Below are 20,043 nucleotides of genomic sequence, written 5' to 3' on the forward strand. Positions count from 1 at the left end.
TTTTTTATTGATTAAATTGTATTTTTATTAAAATACTTTTATAAAAATTAATAATTAAATTATTTTTTTCTAAGATACCTACCCGTTAATAATTTTTTAATTATTAAATTGTGATTTTACCAAAATTTTTGTTAACAATTATTTTTATATTTTACTATTAATTTTTTGATATCAATATATATTATTTTAACATCAAATAAAAAAATCTTACCACTGTTAATATATATATAACAATTAATATATTTTGATATTGAAAAATAATCTTACTAAAATTATTTATTTAATGTTAAAATAATATATATAGATATCGAAAAATTAATAGTAAAATATAAAAAAAATTGTTAACAAAAATTTTAGTAAAATTATAATTTAATAATTAAAAATTATTGAAGGATATTTAAAATAAATATAATTATTAAATTTTAAAAAATACAATTTAATCAATAAAAGAATAATTTATTAAAGAATATTTTGGTAAGCAAAATTTAATGATAAAAAATAAAATTTTTGCTAATGGGTATTTTTTTAAAAAATAATTTATTTTTTCTTAAAAAATGGATAAAGTTAACATTAGTTAACACAAAAAATTTAAAATGGATTAAAGAGGAGGTTTTTTAAAAGTTAGAAGGGAGAAAAATGTACATTTATAAAATAGAGGAGAGTGGAGTGTCATTTTAATATCTCGTAGGGAGGAGAGTGGAATTTTCTTTAAAATATAAGAAGAAAACATCTAGTATTCTACATAAAAAAATCATCTATTTACTCAGAAAAAAACATTCGATACCCTGTAAAAAAATTTATTTAATACATAAAAAGAATTTCGAAAAGAAACATCTAAAATCATGTAATAAAAACATCCATTTAATTGGAAAGAAACATTGAAAAAACAATTAAAAAAAACAAAAAAAAACAAGAATGCACTGCAAATCGACGGAAATGTACGACTCGAGGAGGGAGTCGTGGTGGTCGACTGGGTGGCGTGATGCGAGAGAGGGAGCCGTGGTACATCGGGACGGAGGGGCGCTGCGATGATAGTGGCACTGCGAATCGTGAGATGTGAGGAGGGAGCGCGCGATATGGTTGTTAGCTCGGTGGCGCGACGCGAGAGAAGGAGCTGCAGAACATCGGACAGAGGGATCTACGGTGTTCGATGGAGATGTGCAACGCGAGGAGGGATCCACGGTGGTCGAAGGCGCTGCACATCGCAACGGAGAGATGGCAATGGTTGGCGGCACTATGAATCGCGATGGAAGGTGTTGTGGTGGGAGAGGAAGACAAAAAGTGACACGAGTAGGAGTGAGAGAGGAACAAGCGTTGCATGTGTGGTTTTTTTTTTCAATTTTAGGATTAGATTTAGGGGTATTTTTATGTGTTATCGGGTCTTTTTGTTGCAGTCCAATGTAATTGACAGGAGTTGATTGATACTCTAATTAATTTTTTAGATTTTTTTTATAGATATATCATGCATGTTTATTCCTGCAATTAATATAAAAAATAATTATTTTTACTAATTTGTATTATATAATTAGATATATGTTTAAAAGTTTATAATGATTGTGTATTAAAATTAAATTTAAATATTTTTACAAAAATTCAGATCAAAAGTTTGTCAAATCCAATAGTTATTGAGTTTAACTTTGATATATTGATAGTGTAAAGTATTTTATACAGTCATATAATTACATCCATTCATTTAGATGACCAATCACGCGATCAATATAAAAAATAGTTATTTTATTTGATATTATATTACGTAATGAAATATACGTGTAAAACTATTTTATACTGATGTTGCATTAAAATTAAATTTATAGTTATTTGTTATTTATAAAAAATAATATTTTTTATTATTTTTTATCATATTTTTAAATCTCTTGAGTTGTTTTTGTTGTTTTGATCTTTTAAATGTATTTTTGTTCGATGTCTAAATTTTTTGAAAGTGTTTTTTGGCGTGATTTAGTCTAAAATTAATTCATATTGTAATATTGACAGATATATAATTTGTTAAGATGGTAATGCGAAGCTAACAAATCAAAATCTTACCCACGAAAAATTCTGCCGCAATTAAGTTTGATGCTAATTCGAAGCTATCTTGTGGGTTGTGGCCAACAACCTCAGGTTTGAAGTTATTATATTTGAAAACAAATTTAACAATTCAATAATTTCAGTCAATTATGGGAAAATTGTATAAAATGTTAAAATTTTTAGAATGATAAAATAATTTATCAAATTTTGATTTAATACTTTCATTTTTATATTATAGGCAGAACGATAATTAACGATGAAATCATTTGTTATTAGACGGTAGCAAATTATAATAAATTAGTGACGACTTTTTAATTATTTTATAAAAAATATTAAGAAATTATTAAAATTTATTATTTTTGTCTATTATTTAGAATATTTTTAATATTAGTTCTAATTTTATTCTATTTTGGATCCTATAAAATATTTGTAGAGCCATATATCATAAATAATAATTTAAAACTAAAAGTGAAATTTATTCCTCCAATGTTTAGAATCAGTTCAATTGAAATTTTATATTATTTTAAATTATTTCATCAACATAATTATACGAGTGGTAAAATTTTATTAATTTTTCATCAAGATGATATTATATTTTTAAAGTGTCACCGGTTTCATTTCATAAATTAACTTTAATATAAATTTTAATTCTAAATTAATTTATTTATTGAAAGTATCAAAAGTGATACTATTCTAAAAATAATTTATTGAAGATATTTTTATTAACTATTAACTTAATTTTTTTAGTTTAATAATTTAATAATATATTTTATTTTATATTTTTAAATATTAATAATTAATTGAGAAAAAAAATAAACCTTTCTTATTTTGTGTAATTGACTAATTGCTAATCGTCTAATTCTTTTTATTGTACCTTTTGATTACTCCAAAACAAATAATCTTAGAGCTATATCAAATATATATAAAAAAATATTAAATAACACCGCTTTAAGATTGATAGGAGAGAAAATATTCAGTTTAGTCTCTAAAATTATAAATTTTAATTTAGTCTTTAAAATTTTAATTGTTTTAAATTTTTTTTGTCAAAGATATGGAAACTCGAACCCGCAACCTCTTAATTAAGTATGGAGAGACTATGTCATTTGAGCTATTGCTTCTTGGTTTCAATTGTCTTAATTTAATCCTTAAACTTTTTTAATTTTAATTATGTTAGTTTCTGCAATGGTTTTCATCACAAAAACAATTGAAAAGTTTAAAGATTAAATTGAGACAATTAAAACTTCAAAAATTAAATTAACACTTGAGTATATAATTCCAGAGACTAAATTAAATATTTTCTCAACTTCTAAACTTGTATATTTTCTCTCTGATGAAATATTTGTGTAGAAAATGTTATCCGTGTGCGTTTCATTTTAGAGTACTACAGTACGTATAGTATGCGTTCAAAATGAAAATTGACAAGAGAAAATAATTACAAGAGAAATGCTAGACCGCCGTCAAAAAATTTATTGTTTTTATTGATAGTTAATTATTAATATTTAAAAATATAAGTTAAAATATATTATTAAATTATTAAATTAAAAAAATTAAATTAATAATTAAAAATAATGATTAAAAATAATAACTTTTAAATTAACATATTCACTAATAATATAATACAACATACAATCATATTGGATTGTACATTAATATTAATTATTAATATAGAATATATATTAAAATATAAAATAAATATTAAAAATAAATTAAAATATACATGTATCTATATTAAAATATATAATAATTAATTTAATAATTAATTTTAATATATAAATAATATTTTTAAATATAGTGTTAGAGACCATGTGTATGAAGACAGAAGCCATCAGGCCCAGCAAGAGTCCAAGCCAGCCCTCTTTCTATTTCTAGCCTCTCTCTTTCAATTTCTCTGTGTACTTGCAGAAGCTCCTAGAAGCAAGCTAAGATTAGTCTCTAGTTAGTTACAGCATGTGCCAGCTGTTAAGTTGTTAAGTCAGTTAAACCATGTGCTAGAAGGTTCTCACGGTTAAGTAGTTAGTCACCCCTTTTGTAACACAGCTTCAGTTTTTCATTTTGCTGCATAATGAGATTCAAGACTCACCTCATCCTTCTCAAACCCTCATCTATACCCTTCTTCCTTTGAACTCTGCTTCTGAAGCCTGATACCTTTCATGGTATCAGAGCTTCTGGCTTCACTACGTTCACAAAGCACAAGTAACTAAGAGCTGTTCAACAATGGCACAAAGCTTCGTTGCAACACCGATTTCCATGAAGCTGGAAGAGGACAACTTCTTGCAGTGGAAGGATCAAGCAATTGCAACCATAGAAGGAAATGATATGCTCAGTCACATCACAGGGAGAGGAATCCCTCAACAGTTCATAGCTTCAGAAAACAGCACAGATACAACAATCAATCCAGCTTATCAACAATGGAAACGACAAGATTCACTCCTTAAATCCTGGTTATTGGCTTCAATGAGCAAACCTTTCACCACAAGAATAGTAGGTTGCACGTTTACACATCAAGTGTGGAAAAGATTGGAAGATCACTTCTCCTCACAGATCAAAGCTAAGGTGATGCAGTTGAAAAATAAGCTTAGCACTCTTCAAATTGGAGGTTCAGTAACAGAGTATGTTCTGATGATCAAGAGCACAATTGATGCGCTGGCTTCTGTAGGTGAATCAGTAAAAGAAGCTGATCATGTCAATGCAATCTTGCATGGATTAACTGAGGAATACTCTTCGGTATATACATCAGTGCTTGCTAGATCTGAAAGCATTACAGTGGCAGAGTTGGAGGCAGTATTGCTTGCTCATGAGAGCATGCTTGAAAAATTTCGAAAACCTGAGGCACTTATGCAAGCTAATATAGCACAATTCAGAAACTATGATCAGAACTATCAAGCAAGAAGAGGCTTCAGAGGTGGATTCAGAGGAAGAGGAGGTCGATCATTCAGAGGAGGCAGAGGTTATGCTGTAGGAAGACAAATGCAAGAAGGAGCAAATAGTGGACAGTTCAACAATAATGATGATAGACAATTTGCAAATGGAAGAGGTCAATACAGCAGAGGCCAAAGAATGTACAACTCAAGGGAAAATAATAGTAGGCCACAGTGTCAGCTATGCAACAAAATTGGCCACACTGCAAGAACCTGTTGGTACAGGTATGATGAAGAGGATTATGGAACTGAAGCCTATAACAACAACAACAGCCAAGTGACTCAGCCTGCGGCAAACTTCTGCAACTTAACAGCAACACCAGCAATGGTGCAAGATCTCAGCTGGTATCCTGATTCAGGGGCAACACACCACATGACACATGATGCAAAGAACCTGATGGAGAAAGAAGAATACTGTGGCAAAGAGGAAGTTGTGATCGGCAATGGTACAGGTTTGCAGATTTCTTTTGTTGGAAATTCATGTTTCAAAACTAACTTGAGCTCTAGACTTTTGCACTTGAGAAAACTGTTATGTGTGCCTGAGATTACAAAGAATTTGATGAGTGTGCATCAATTATGTTGTGACAATCAAGTTTTCTTTGAATTCCATGATGATAGGTGTTGTATAAAGGCTAAAGACACAGGGGAGGTAGTGCTTCAAGGCACTGTAAACAAAGGTCTCTATAGATTTATCAATCTACACAACCTACAAACAACTCCAGCCGCCTATACCTCTTCTTTAAGAAACACAAATAAATTTGTAATATGGCATGCTAGATTAGGACATGCCAACCATTTAGCTATTTCAAAAATCTTGAAAGCCTGTAATATTGCTGTCTTACCTGAGAAAATAAACTGCTCAGCTTGTTGCATTGGAAAGTCTCACCAACTACCATTTCCTTCTTCACAAACATTGTATACACACCCGCTAGAACTTGTGTATTCAGACATTTGGGGGCCTGCTCCTGTGTCAGATCGTAATGGAAATTGGTATTTTGTCAATTTTATTGATGCCTTTTCTAAATATACTTGGCTTTATCTAATCAAATCTAGAGCTCAATTAAAAACAGTTTTTGAAAATTTCCAACAAACAGCTGAATTGCAACTAAACACTAAACTCAAGATGTTACAGAGTGACAATGCTGCTGAGTACATTAGTCTATCAAAGAAATTGCAGGAAAAAGGAGTGCTGCATCGATTCTCCTGCCCACATGTTCATCAGCAAAATGGGTCAGCAGAGAGAAAACACAGGCATGTTGTGGAGATGGGACTCACCCTTCTAGCTGGAGCCTCCATGCCTATCAAATTTTGGGGAGAAGCTTTTTGTACTGCTACAAAGCTCATCAATATCCTCCCAACACCGGTTCTAGGTGGTGTATCCCCTGCAGAGAAGCTGTTTGGAAGAAGGCCTTCCTATGAAAACCTGCGTGTGTTTGGTTGCCTTTGTTTCCCACACCAGCGACCATACAATAGGCACAAACTAGACTTCAGATCCTCTCCCTGCACCTTTATTGGCTATGGATCAGTACATAAAGGATATAAGTGCCTTACTCAACAAGGCAAAGTTATCCTAACTCCCAATGTAGTCTTCTTCGAAGATCAGTTTCCTTTCAAGCAAAATACCTTCAGAGCTAACCAACCAGCTTCAGCAACTGAACTCTCACTGCCTACAATTCCAGTTTTACCAAAGTTGTTATCAAACTCACCTGAAAACAGCCATCCCTCCTATCAGAACCAATCCTCAAGCAATCAACAAGAACCTGCAAATGACAGCACTCTTCAATCACTAAGTTCTTCACCCAACCATCATAACCAGCAAGGCCCCATAGCAGAATCATCAACACCAGTCCCTATCCCTATCAGTGACATTGAAGTTGTCCCCCCTAGTTGTGAACCTGAACCACATCCCACAATACCTACACAAAACCTTCACCCTATGATAACAAGAGGCAAAGCTGGAATTGTCAAACCAAAACTCTTCTTGGCAAGTGTTGAACCAAGAAGTGTCAAACATGCTCTCAAAATACCTGAATGGAAGGCTGCTATGGATCTTGAATATGAAGCATTGATGAAAAATAAAACCTGGGAGCTGGTAAAACTTCCCCCAAAAAGAGAGGCCATTGGAAGCAAGTGGGTCTTCAGGTTAAAGTACAATGCAGATGGCTCCCTGCAAAAGCACAAAGCAAGACTAGTTGCTCAGGGGTTTGCTCAGAAGCCAGGGTCTGATTTCTCAGAAACCTATAGTCCAGTAGTGAAGCCTACTTCTATAAGAGTGCTATTGTCAATTGCTCTATCAAGATCATGGACAATTAGGCAGTTAGATGTCAACAATGCCTTCCTACATGGTGATCTGGTAGAGGAAGTGTACATGAAGCAGCCTCAAGGCTATGAACAAGGAGATCCTTCAACAGTGTGTAAGCTCACCAAAGCTCTCTATGGACTGAAACAAGCTCCAAGGGAGTGGTATCATAAACTTGCTAATGGCCTCAAGGAACTTAGATTCACAGCCACAAAGTCAGATGTAGCAGTGTTTATTAGGAATGATAAAAATGTCAAAACCTACATCCTTGTATATGTAGATGATATAATTGTAACTGGTGAATCAGCTGAGACTGTCAGGGAAATAATACAGCAGCTAAATTTGAAGTTTGCCCTCAAAGACCTAGGTGACCTGAACTACTTCCTGGGGATACAAGTAACTAAGACAATAGATGGAGGCTTAGTACTTACCCAACAGAAGTACATTGGTGAGCTCTTGAAGAAAGCTGGTATGGCAGGCTGTGCAGCATGTAACACTCCACTCCCTTCCACAACCAAGATCACAGCTCTTGGGGGAGCAAGCTTCAATGATCCAAGTCTTTACAGATCTGTCATTGGAAGCTTACAGTACTTAACCATCACAAGACCTGAAATCTGTTACTGTGTTAACAAATTAGCACAATTTGTTCAATCTCCATTGGACTCTCACTGGAGAATGGTGAAACGAGTCCTGAGATACTTAAGTGGCACTGCTAGCTATGGCCTGCACATGAAGAGAAACGTTGATCAGAGCACAGCTATGAAGATTGTTGCCTATAGTGACTCTGACTGGGCTGGAGATCCAGATGATAGAAAATCAACTAGTGGTTACTGTATATTTCTTGGCTCCAACCTAATCTCTTGGGCCTCAAGGAAACAAACAGCTGTGGCCAGATCTAGCACTGAAGCTGAGTACAGAAGTATGGCAGACACTGTGGCTGAGCTAGTCTGGATCAAAAACTTGATGATTGAATTGATGTTACCTACCCCTGAAGTACCCCTGATTTACTGTGACAATTTGAGCGCTGTGCTCCTAGCAGCGAACCCTATCCTTCACTCCAAATCCAAGCATTTCGAAATAGACCTCCACTTTGTCCGAAATCATGTTAACAGCAAGCAAATTCAAGTAAGCCACATCCCAGGCACCATACAGGTAGCAGATATCCTCACTAAAGCCATACCCTCAGAAGCCTTTCTTAATCTTCGAGACAAGCTCAACATTCATGACCAACAAGCATTTGTCAAGAAAGCCAACAACACTAGTCAAGATCAGCAGCAGCAGAATGAAAAACGAAGGAACATAGAGATGATGTAAGATAACAGTGTTCTTTTTCTGTTGAAAAGCAGAAGCAAAGGAAACTAGAGATAATGTTAGAGACCATGTGTATGAAGACAGAAGCCATCAGGCCCAGCAAGAGTCCAAGCCAGCCCTCTTTCTATTTCTAGCCTCTCTCTTTCAATTTCTCTGTGTACTTGCAGAAGCTCCTAGAAGCAAGCTAAGATTAGTCTCTAGTTAGTTACAGCATGTGCCAGCTGTTAAGTTGTTAAGTCAGTTAAACCATGTGCTAGAAGGTTCTCACGGTTAAGTAGTTAGTCACCCCTTTTGTAACACAGCTTCAGTTTTTCATTTTGCTGCATAATGAGATTCAAGACTCACCTCATCCTTCTCAAACCCTCATTTATACCCTTCTTCCTTTAAACTCTGCTTCTGAAGCCTGATACCTTTCATATAGCCTGAGGTATTAGAAAATAATTAAATTTAATTTGCACCATACACTTAAAAGATGAAATATATTAATATAAAAAACAGATACAACTTCTATACATGAAAACAGCATTCCTCGCATCATTCACATTACATATAAGATATATGATGATGGCCGCCACCGTGGTGTCCAAAATCACCAGCAACATGATGGTGTGCATGGTGATGATGATGATGATGATGACCACCTTGGCCATGTGTATGATGGTTGTGATGATGATGATGATGATGACCACCTTGGTCATGTGTATGATGGTTGTGATGATGATGATGATGTTGATCATCACCTCCACCCCCACTACCACCATCATCACCACCATCTTCACCACCACCCTCACCAATATCACCACCACCTTCTTCATCACCGCCATCATCGCTGTGGCTGTGGCAACGATACAAGAGAGTGGATATAAATGCTAGAATGATGAAAACACCAAACATGGAAACAGCTACTATGATAAATTCTTGAGCCATGTCTTCTCTTCTGAAAATAAAACGCGGCAATGTTTAATTATTCCACGCTGTAGCTGTATAGATTCTTTTATAGGCACTGCTATATGAATTTTATTATATGTTACGGGTAAGACTTGTATTTGTTTGCTTGGAAAGAGTCAAGTTAGCTTGTGTGTGGTTTCTTGTTTAATTTTCATTCGTCAACTGTTGGTATTGAGTATAGTATGTGTTTCCTGATAAAATTCCAGTTTCAAAATATAAAATTTTAATTGTTTCGGTACTTTCAAAAAGAAAAAAAATAGAAGAAGTCAAATTTTTAAGGTCAAAATTTAAAATTTTAATAATATTAAAAAAAAGTACTTTATTTAATTTTTTTAAATTATAATCTATCTCTTCCACTTCTATATTTATTTTAAACTAAATATATAAACTAAATATAATATGAAAAAATAATTTATTCCGTATATTTTACACTAAACATAAAATATAAATTTAATTTAATTTTTATATTTTAATTTATATTTCTCAATTTTTGCCTATTAATATCTGTCTCTTAATTTTAATCTCATTTCTAAATACAATCATATATACTAATAAATAAGAGAAAAGATAAGAAAATATCAAAAAATATGCATGCATGCCTTTATTAATATATAAGACAAGTTTTGACGATTTTTTTATTTTTCTAGCATTACCGTAATATGATCACCTAATATATAATTATCGGATCATGAATTTAATCTCTTTATAAAATGAGCTGGATTTGAATTTTATCATATCCGATTTAATTAATTATTCACGTGTAGGCTTAACAGTTATTTATATTCATATATATATATAGGAATAAGTACGATTTTGGTTTTTAAAATATAGATCAAAATTTTTTTTTGTCTTTAATATTTTTTTGTATATAAAATCGTCTCTAAGGTTTAACGTAGTTTTAAAATTGTTTTTCGGACTAAAATATCATTCTCATTCTTCACCACAATACCCAGTTCTTCTTCTTCTCTATCACAGCAGCATCTCTTCCTTTTTTTTTCTTTTTTTTTTAACTATTTTTAACAAAATTTCAACTAACAAATATCACAAAATGAAAATAGAATTTCAACTAACAAATATCAGAAATAGAAGAATGGAATAAAATCATAAGCAAAACCAAAACAAAAGAACAATAGAATCAATCAGAATAGAATCAAAGTCAACAACAACGATGTGATTAACAAAATCAACAAATCAACAAATCTAACAATGCAATTAACAAAAGAAACAGAAGCAGAATAATCAACTTAATTAACAAAATTAAAAATAAAAGCAGAATAATCAACTTAATCAAAAACAGAATTGGAGCCCAGCGGCGAGCGACGAGGAACAGCGGTGACATGCGACGAGCAGCGAGAAACAGCCGCGAGCTAACGAGAAAGAGAAGTAGCGGCGAGATCCAGCGACGAGAATGCAAAGCAGTGGCGAACGACGAGGAGCAGCGACGAGCGACGAGGAACAGCAGAGACCGACGAGCTAGCGAGGAGGATGAGCAAAACGACAACGTGGCAAACGTCCTCCTCGCCTATCTGCTGGTGTTGACATCCGTCCTCTTTTGTCGACATCGTCGCCACCCTCCCTTTCCCCTTTTTTTTCTTACCTTCCCTTTCTCCTCCTTCTTCTTCCCTCCCCCCTCGCGCGATTTTCTTCTCTCTCATCCGTTCTTTCTTTTTTTTATTTTATAATTTTTTTAGTTAAGGGTAATTTGATAATAAAATTTAAAATTAAATAAAATGACGATTTTAAAACTATGTTAAATTTTATAGATAATTTTGTATAAAAAAAGTTAAAGACGGAAAAATCTTTTGACTTATATCTTAGGAATCAAAATCGTTCTTTAACTATTATTATTATTATTATTATTATTATTATTATTATTATTATTATTATTATTATTATTATTATTTCTACGATAGTTCATTTTTAATTGATGTTTAGTTAACAATTTTTTTTCATCCTTTTCAAAATGGAGAGTGTCTACTACTTGAACTATTACAAATTAAATCTATTAGAAAAAATTTTAAATATATTGGAAACACCGATGTTCCAGTTATTTTAACCGTTAATTTCAATTAATATATATTATATATATTTTTTGTAATTTAAATCAACGGTTAAAACAACTGAAATATCGGTATTTTCGGTACACTTAAAACTCTTCCAATCTATTATTAGTTTATTACATTGAGCGGGTCTAAGTTAAACTCAGAGGGAAAATAATAAGAGTGTTTTATGATTTTTTTTTTTCATTCTTAAAAGTTAAATTTATTTTCAACTCAAATTAATTAGGTGAGTTTAGATAAACAACTTAATTAAAAATTTTTAAATAAAAAATTTAAGATATAAAATTTATATTAAAAATAATTTATAAATAAATTATTTTATATTTAATTTTTTAATTACAAAAATATTTATTTTAAAACTATAGAATTTAGATAAATAACTCAAAAAATATAATTTTTTTACGCAAAAACATAAAACAAAAGCCAAACAAACATGAATGTCGTACATGAAGAAACACAAAAGATATAACAAGTTATATAAAGACAAAATCAAGTGATATGAAAAAAATGGAACTAAAAATGTGATATCATATGACACACAAAGTAAAATATAAATTTAATAATAAAAATAGAGTAATAGTGATAAAAAACCTCGCATAGACATATGCAGCAGGTGTTACAAGTGAAGGGCCAGTATTTTCAGCAAAAACGAAAAACATTTTTTAAAGAACCAAAAATAAAATGGACGATAATATAATAATCTCTTTATTTTGCAGTGAACAGAAATAGTTTTTTGATAAATTAGAGTGATAAAACAACTTTTAGAAGAAAAAAAAATATTTTTTTACTTCTTAAAAAGCTCTTAAAACAACATTTCAAAAAATTAAAAATATATTTTAAAAACAGGACCAAACAATATTAATGTGACCCAAAAAAAAAAGTAATAATTTTTGCCACTACTCCACCTTGATATATTGTTCCTCTGTCTTAGTGTGTTATTTCGAATATATTCAATTATTGGCAGCATTTTGGCATGAGAAAAGCTCAAGAACTAGCAGAGTTTATTATTTTTTGTTAATTTAGTCATCAATTTAATTATTTTAATTTAATAATTCAATAACATACTTTTAGCCTATACTTTTAAATATTAATAGTTAATTATTAATAAAAAATAATAAATTACGCTAGCTTTCTAACATTTCTCTTCTGTTCTGACTATTTATCTATTTATCTATTTGACGAAAAAAACTTTGTCCATGTATTCAGTGCTTTTAATTTTATGCCCCTTAATTTGTGATAATGGAGATTTTAGAGCAATTCTAATGGATTAATTTTGGGTATCATTTTTGACTTCTACAAAATAATTTAAAATTGAAGCTTGCATTAGATACAATTTATGAAATGATACAAAGATCAGTAAAATATTATCACTTGTATAATTTATTAAATCCATTAAATAAACATTATAATGTTGTTATTGCAACGTTGTAACAAACATTTGTACAGGACGATACCTGAAGGTTTAGAGAGTTGCTTGTTCTTGATGAAGGTAGATCGGGTACTCGTTGGTTCTAGGGGTGTCAAAAATTTTCAGGAGGCGGGGATCTCCACGGGAACCGCCCTGAATGGGACCCAATGATGGAAAATTTTTTCCATGCGATGGGATGGAGAGCAAAATTTCTCCGAGACAAGCGCGGGGACCCGAGCGGGGATCCCTGCCCCATCCCCGATAATTCCCCGAATTTTTGAACTTACTTAAATACCTTTACTTTATTACTAATATAGGGGGTGTTTTAGAAATTTCACCCATTAAAAAATCCTAACCCTATTATTTAGTATCTCATTCTTCCCTTTCACTTTGCTAAGCCATTTACTACTCTACTCTCTATTTCCAACCCCCAACTTTGTTCAAACGGTAGAACTCCCACATCACCATTCACCCTCGTCGGTCGCCACTCTTGCCACCGGCCACTCCTGCGCCACTCGCCACCGCTTGTTCTCTTTCTTCAGGTGCGGCATCCTTCCCCTCTCCACTCCTCCGTCTACGTGTTTGCTTCCATCTCTTCGCTGCTCACCGCGTTGCATCCTACTGCTCCACCATCTCTTCCCTGCTCGTCGTCTACTGGAGAGCATCGCTATTGACGCTGCAACAGCCACCGGTTGTCCCCCTTCCAGTCCTCTTCCTCCTTCCCATCAACTTAACTTCACGTTAGATTTTCTCTCCTTCTATGTATCTGAAGCAATTAGACATATAGGGTTTATAATTATGAAATAGTTAGGGTTTGATTTTGTTAATTATAATTTCTGTGATTCTGAGTTGCTAGATTTGGTTAGGGTTTAGTTAATTTCTGATTTTCTGCATGTACTTATTTTGCTTGTTTTGAGTTGATTCTGTGATTCAATTTGAGTTGAAAACTCTGATTATGTAGTTCTGAGTTACTGAGTTTGTTTACTGATCTTGTTAATTTGAGTTTGCTTCTTCTGATGTTGTTAATTTATTTTTGCTTGTACTGATTTTGTTAATTTATTTATGATTTTGTTAATTTATTTTTTCTTGTACTGATTTTGTTAATTTATTTTTGCTTGTACTGATTTTGTTAATTTATTTCTGCATGTACTGATTTTGTTAATTTATTTTTACTTGTTGAGTTGATTTTGTAATTTAATTTATTAATAATTCTGAGTTGATTCTGAGCTGATGGGTTTAATTTATTTTGGCTTGTTTTGAGTTGATTTTGTGATTCATTTTGTTAATATCTGATTGCATGATTCTGAGTTATTGGGTTCAATTTGCTTGTTCTGAGTTGATTCTGTGATTTATTATTTATGTATTGATTTTTAATTTAGTGTTTCTATATTAAATCTTACTGTATAGGATGGATAGTTTTATCTCGACTCCTATTAAAAATAATAATGAGACAGAACCAACTCAAGATGATGAGGGTCAAGTAATTATTGAAGCACATGTTCAAGAAACACAAGAGGAAGGACAAGAAAAAACACAAGAGGGAGGACAAGAAGTTAGCCAAAGCGTGCAAAACACTCCTAACAAAAAAGGATTAACTTCTGAGGCTTGGAAACATTTTAGGATGGAGCAAATAAATGGAAAGTGGAAGGCAATATGTAAATATTGCAAAAGAAAGATTGGAGGTGACACGAAGCAAGGAACTAAGCACTTGCATGATCACATTAAAATTTTCCTGATTCGCACTGTTAGGGGACCAAAGCAATCAATATTAAAAATAGTGCAGCAATCATCAGGTTCGACAGGAACGGGAAGGCCAACAGATTCACTTTTGGTTGGAAGCTTCACATTTAGTCGAGAGGCAGCACGACGAGCACTTACAAAATGGGTTATTAGGGACGAACACTCTATGTGATTTGTTGAGCAAGTGGGTTTTCATGAGTTTATGGATGAGACTCAATCTTTCTTCAAATTTTATACAAGAAATACATTGAGAAGTGATGTTGAGAAGATATATGAAGCTGAAAAGGCAAAGCTTCTAAAATTTTTGGAAAAAAAATTCAAGCCGCATTGCTATTACTACTGACATATGGAGTGCCAATTGTCAAAACAAAGGCTATATGGTGATTACGGCTCACTTTATTGATGATGATTGGAACTTGCAAAGTCGGCTTGTGTGATATTATTCTAATTCATTTGTGCTTTTTGTATCTTTTATATATTTGAATTAATAATGTCATGAGTGTTTATTATATTTACATTACTTTAGGTTTGCATACGTGCCTGCACCCCATAATGCTGAGGTTCTTAGTGATGTTTTGGTGAATTTCTTGTATGATTGGAATATAGATAGAAAATTTTTAACTTTAATGGTTGATAATTGTAATACAAATGATGCCATGATTCATCTTGTACTTGATAAGATTTCACCATCAAACTTTATTAAGAGAGAAAAATTTTTTCACATGCGTTGTTGTGCTCACATTGTTAATTTGATTGTGGAAGATGGCATGAATGTAATATATGTTTCCATTGAAAAAATCAGAGAGAGTGTTTTGTTTTGGGTTGCAACACAGAAGAGGGAAGAAAAATTTGAAGAAACTTGTAGGCAATTGAATATTAATTATAGGAAAAAGCTTGCACTTGATTGTAGAACTAGATGGAATTCAACTTATTTGATGCTTGCTTCTGCATTACCATATAGAGAAGTTTTTGAGCGTTTAAGACACCGTAAATCTCTGTATAAATATGTACCATTTGATGATGAGTGGAAAATGGCAAATGAACTTGTTGATAAATTAGAATTCTTTTATAGTGTGACTGAATTATTTTCTGGCACTTTATATCCAACCACAAATTTATACTTTCCTAAGGTGTGTGAAATGAGATTGACATTAAATGAATGGCTGGTTAGTTCTAATGACATGATTCATAGAATGACAACAAATATGATTAGTAAGTTTGAAAAGTATTGGGATCAAATTAATGAAGTTATGGCTGTGGGAGCTATCTTAGACCTTAGATATAAGATGAAGCTGTTGAAGTTTTTTTTCCTAAAATATATGGATCTCAAAGTGAGTTTCAATTGAGCAAGGTCAAGAAAATGATGGAAGAATTAGTATGTGAATATTAACTCAAGACTAGGGTTAAAAGAAGAGCTCCAAATGATGATAGTTCAACTTCTACTTTGAATGTTGGAGATGATGATGGATCTTCAAAGAGAAAATTTAGTTCTATTTAATTGCAATTTGTGGAAGGTACATGATGGGTGGAAAAATGCCGGTTAAGAATCTCTGATAAAAGTGGCGTTGCGAGTATAGTCTTAACCGACGAAAATTCCACTATCAATTTAGAATATGTCACAATTAAAAATAAATAACAGGGAGTAGAATCTCGGGTCGTTTTCCCAAAGAGTTGGCACAATGATATAAATTATTGGTCAGGAATTTTCTGGATATTTTTGAGGTTGAGAACGGAAAAATGAATAACCAGAAATTAAAGCGACGAATGAATAACAAGAGGTGCTATGTATTTGAAATAAAAGGCCTTGGTTAGGGGAGAAAATTGAAGTTTCTATCCTTGTTGTCTTTCCCAAGTACAATCATAAAAGTTCATTGCTCCCACTTAGTTATCCTATAACAACTGAAGGAAAGTCAAGTGGCTTCACTAACTCTAACTCACAAGTCCTAATAACTCCATGGGGAATGACTAGAGTTGGTGAGAAGTGAGCTAGCCAGCAATGTCCAATTAAGATTAATACTTGAGTATCACAACTCAAGGGACCCCAATTAATCAACACCTAAGCCAAGTTGGAATGTCTACTCCATTAACATGAATGCCATTTTCATAAAAATATAATAAGAGTAAATAAAAGACATGATAATTGTGAAAAATCAGTTAAATAAAAAATGGCACGCACAATAATTAAGCATACTCAAACAAGTAATAAATTAAGTGTAAAAATAATTCAATGCATTAATAGATTCAAAAATAACAAGATCCAAACATGAATTCAAAGCAATCAAATGGAAAAACAAAAGTAATAGAAGTAATGGAGAAGAAAACTGTAAGAATGATGACTCCAATTGAAGGTAGTAGCAGCTCTCTCTAGATCCAATTAAAAAAAACTAAGAACATCATAAACCCTAGGAGAAGTAGTGTTTCTCTCTCTAGAATTCAAAACTAAAACTAAACTAAAGTGAAAATTGAAGTGTGTCCAGTCTCAGCTCCACTCTTGCCTCTAGTCTGTGTTTTCGGGCTTGAAACTGGGTCCAAATCAGCATATAAATCATCCCCAGCGAGTTCTGTTAAGTGCAGCACGTGACGCTCTGTCACACGTACGCGTCGCTGAACTTCTGCGCTGGTCACGCGTACGTGTTAGTCACCCGTACGCGTCGCTGTAAAATGCTCCAAATCACGCGCACGCGTCAGCCATGCGTGCGCGTCGCTTCTCGCTTCTCAGCTCTTTAGTTTCTTGTGTTCCTTCCACTTTGACATGCCTCATCTTCATCCTTTAAGCCATTCATGCCCTGTAAACCTGAAAACACTTCACAAACACATCACGACATCAAATGGTAACAAAGGAGAATTAAGATTCAACACTTTTAAGGCCTAGGAAGGATGTTTTCAATCATAGCATAAGATTAGGAAGGAAATGAAAAGCATGCAATTTACATGAATAAGTGTGAGAATAGTTGACAAAACCCACTCAATTCAGTCCAAAATATATCATAAAATAGTGGTTTATCAAATCTCCCCACACTTAAACATTAGCATGTCCTCATGCTAAGCTCAAGGGAACCACAAGAGTGAAGGGGAAAAAAGTGAGACTTATGCATTGCAACTTATCTATATGGATGCAACTACATGCTAAAATACTTCTACCTACTTAGTTTAAAGCAAACAAATTCTCCATGAACAAATATAACTAGATTCCACTCATTTAAATCTCAAAATAAAGTACAAGTAAACTTGCAAGAAGAAAGCTCATGAAAGCCAGGAACAAAGAATCGAGCCTCGAACATTCGCTAGAAGTGTATACACTCTAATCACTCAAGTGTTTGAGGATTGATTCTCTCGGCTCTCTACTAATCTTGCTTTTCTTCTACCAATCGACATAATTTAATGCACAAATACACCTATCAAGAGTTATTTTCAAGGGTTGTAATGGGGTTAGGTTCAAGGTAGGAATGTATTTGGTTAAGTGGACTAAAATCTGAATTCTTGATTAACCTAAACTTTCCACCTAACTTAAGACATTCCATATTATCACAATGCAAAGCCTAGCCACCCATTAACTATGTTTCCACAAATCCATGCACCTTGATGTCTTTTGAATACAAATCATATGTATTAATTTAATTATTTCACTCAGGGCATTTTGTCCCCTTTTTATTGCCTCCTCCTCTTTTTTTTCTCTTTTTTTATTTTTTTTCTTTTCTTTTTTTTTTTTGATATGCATAAAGGAGGTAGTGCATATGATTAGAGTGTTAGATGCATGAACAAGTGCCCAACTGTTTTCACATTTTCATATAAGAATATAAAAATACCCAATTTCCTAAACATATATTCCCCAATTCAATTTCTCCGCACTTAATTCATGTACACCTCACTAGTCTAAGCTAATCAAGGATTCAAATTAAGGACATTTATTGTTTTCCGCTTAGAGCTAATGATGTGCTAAAATAAAAATAAACGAGGTAAAATGGCTCAACATTGGTTTGCAAGGAAAATGAGAGGGTAAGGCCATATGGGTATGTGAGCTAAGTGAAACAAGGCCTCAATCATATAAGTATATGCATACATCAAACAATGGAAATATAGAATCAAGCAAGACAAAGATCACAATTTTAGAGAGAACAAAAAAAACATTAGTTGATAGATACAACCAATCAATTAGGTCCAATCTCACTGATTTTGTGTGTTCAAGCTCTAAAACCATGTTCCAAATTAAATTTCTTCAGGCAAGTTCAAAAAAATATGAATTCAAATAAATTAGTGAAATACTGCAAAGCAGTGTCTTAAAAAAGAAATTATCACTTCAACTAAGTAGTACCTAAATGCAAGCAACTAACTATCATGCAAGTTATCCTATCTAACAAAGGAAAATTAAAATATTAGTGTTGAGAGAGAGTCGTTACCTTCGGAAGTCAGTTACCGACCTCCCCACACTTAATACTTGGCACGGTCCTCCGTGCCGTCAGTGATCCGCAAGGTGTGCCCGGGATCGCCACTTCCAATGGCCAAATGATGTGGGGACAGTGGCGCCTCCGTGTCCATAGCTTGATCGCTCGCATCGCCATTAATGGAAGTAGAGTCCGAGGTGTCGGGGTCCTCTGGAGGTGGGTGAGTAGAACTAATGAGCTCCTTCAAGTAGTTGTAGCGACGCTTGTTGCGGCGCTCAATTTGCTCAATCCGCCATCTTTGCTGGTCTATCTTCTCTAGGATTTCAAGGAGCAACTGGTTATTAGATGGTGGTGGTTCATGGGGTGTTGATGAAGGTGGGGCCTCCAAAGACGGGCCGTCATTAAGGCTCTTGGATGGCACTTGTGGCATGATCCACTTTCCATGGGGAACCAGTTCATCCGCTAAGGGGATTTTACTCTTTACGTCATCTGCTTCGTATGGAACGCCAGCCGTAGATGCTAGTACAGTGACCAAGGTTGGGAAGGTAATGTTACCAACTGTATGAACGCGGCCCATGGCCCGGCAGAGGAGTCTAGGGATGTTAAGCGGCTTCTCAGTTAAAATGCACCATACAAGCACGGCCATATCCCCGGTGATAGAGGACTCATGAGTGCTCGGCCAGACATAGTGGGACATGATCTGTTGCCATAGACGAGCCTCATCAGTCAAACAATTAGCTGAAAGCCCCTTTGGGTTAACCTTGCTTTGTCCATAAATCCAAGTGCTTCCGGGCTTAGCAATGGCCTTAAGGACGGGGTCCCAATCGAAAGTATAACCTTTGTGAAAAATTTCCACTTCTTGGAATGCATCCAACCCTTCCGGATTCGGTGAGATGCCAAGCACTCGGTGAAGAGCGTCTTCTGAAATAGGAACTTACTTCCAATGCATGTA

At 33.6% G+C, this 20,043-nt stretch overlaps 1 long non-coding RNA gene across 1 annotated transcript; it reads right to left on the bottom strand.

Moving 5' to 3' along the window:
* Positions 1-8,359: 8,359 nt before the first annotated feature.
* Positions 8,360-9,501, bottom strand: LOC140177343 (uncharacterized). The gene is made up of 2 exons (XR_011869179.1): positions 9,243-9,501; positions 8,360-9,194 (listed from the first exon to the last, which is right to left on the bottom strand). It is a non-coding gene; the product is annotated as an uncharacterized lncRNA (long non-coding RNA).
* Between the last annotated feature and the right edge of the window lie 10,542 nt (positions 9,502-20,043).

This window comes from Arachis hypogaea, chromosome 12 (assembly GCF_003086295.3).
Source record: "Arachis hypogaea cultivar Tifrunner chromosome 12, arahy.Tifrunner.gnm2.J5K5, whole genome shotgun sequence".
Taxonomy (NCBI): Eukaryota; Viridiplantae; Streptophyta; class Magnoliopsida; order Fabales; family Fabaceae; genus Arachis; species Arachis hypogaea.